This window comes from Gregarina niphandrodes, assembly GCF_000223845.1.
Source record: "Gregarina niphandrodes unplaced genomic scaffold scaffold00170, whole genome shotgun sequence".
Taxonomy (NCBI): domain Eukaryota; phylum Apicomplexa; class Conoidasida; order Eugregarinorida; family Gregarinidae; genus Gregarina; species Gregarina niphandrodes.
The window spans coordinates 1,160-1,508 of record NW_011645931.1 but is presented as its reverse complement, the minus strand read 5'-3'; positions in this window follow the sequence as shown (position 1 = coordinate 1,508).

Genomic DNA, 349 nt, shown 5'->3' with positions numbered 1-349 from the left:
CGNGCCCGGCTATGTCGCGTTATGTATTGAGGATTTGGGGGAGGTTCGAATCCACCTACCGTTATTAAAGTTGCCAACCGGCCGAGAACTGCAAGCGGTTGGCAGCTGACCTACTTTTACCATACGTTGACTTGGTTTGACTTGATCTTGGTTTGACTTGATCTTGGTTTGACTCTTGATCTTGGTTTGACTTGATCTAACTTATGCCCTGTGTCTGAGACGTAACCATGAATCCGCGAAAGATAGTAGGACTTAGCACGGCCTAAGTCTGAACCCTCCACCATGGCGAACTCGTTCACAAACTCTAGTCCGAAAGCTGGGGGTGCCGCCTTCTTCATGAAGTGCCCAG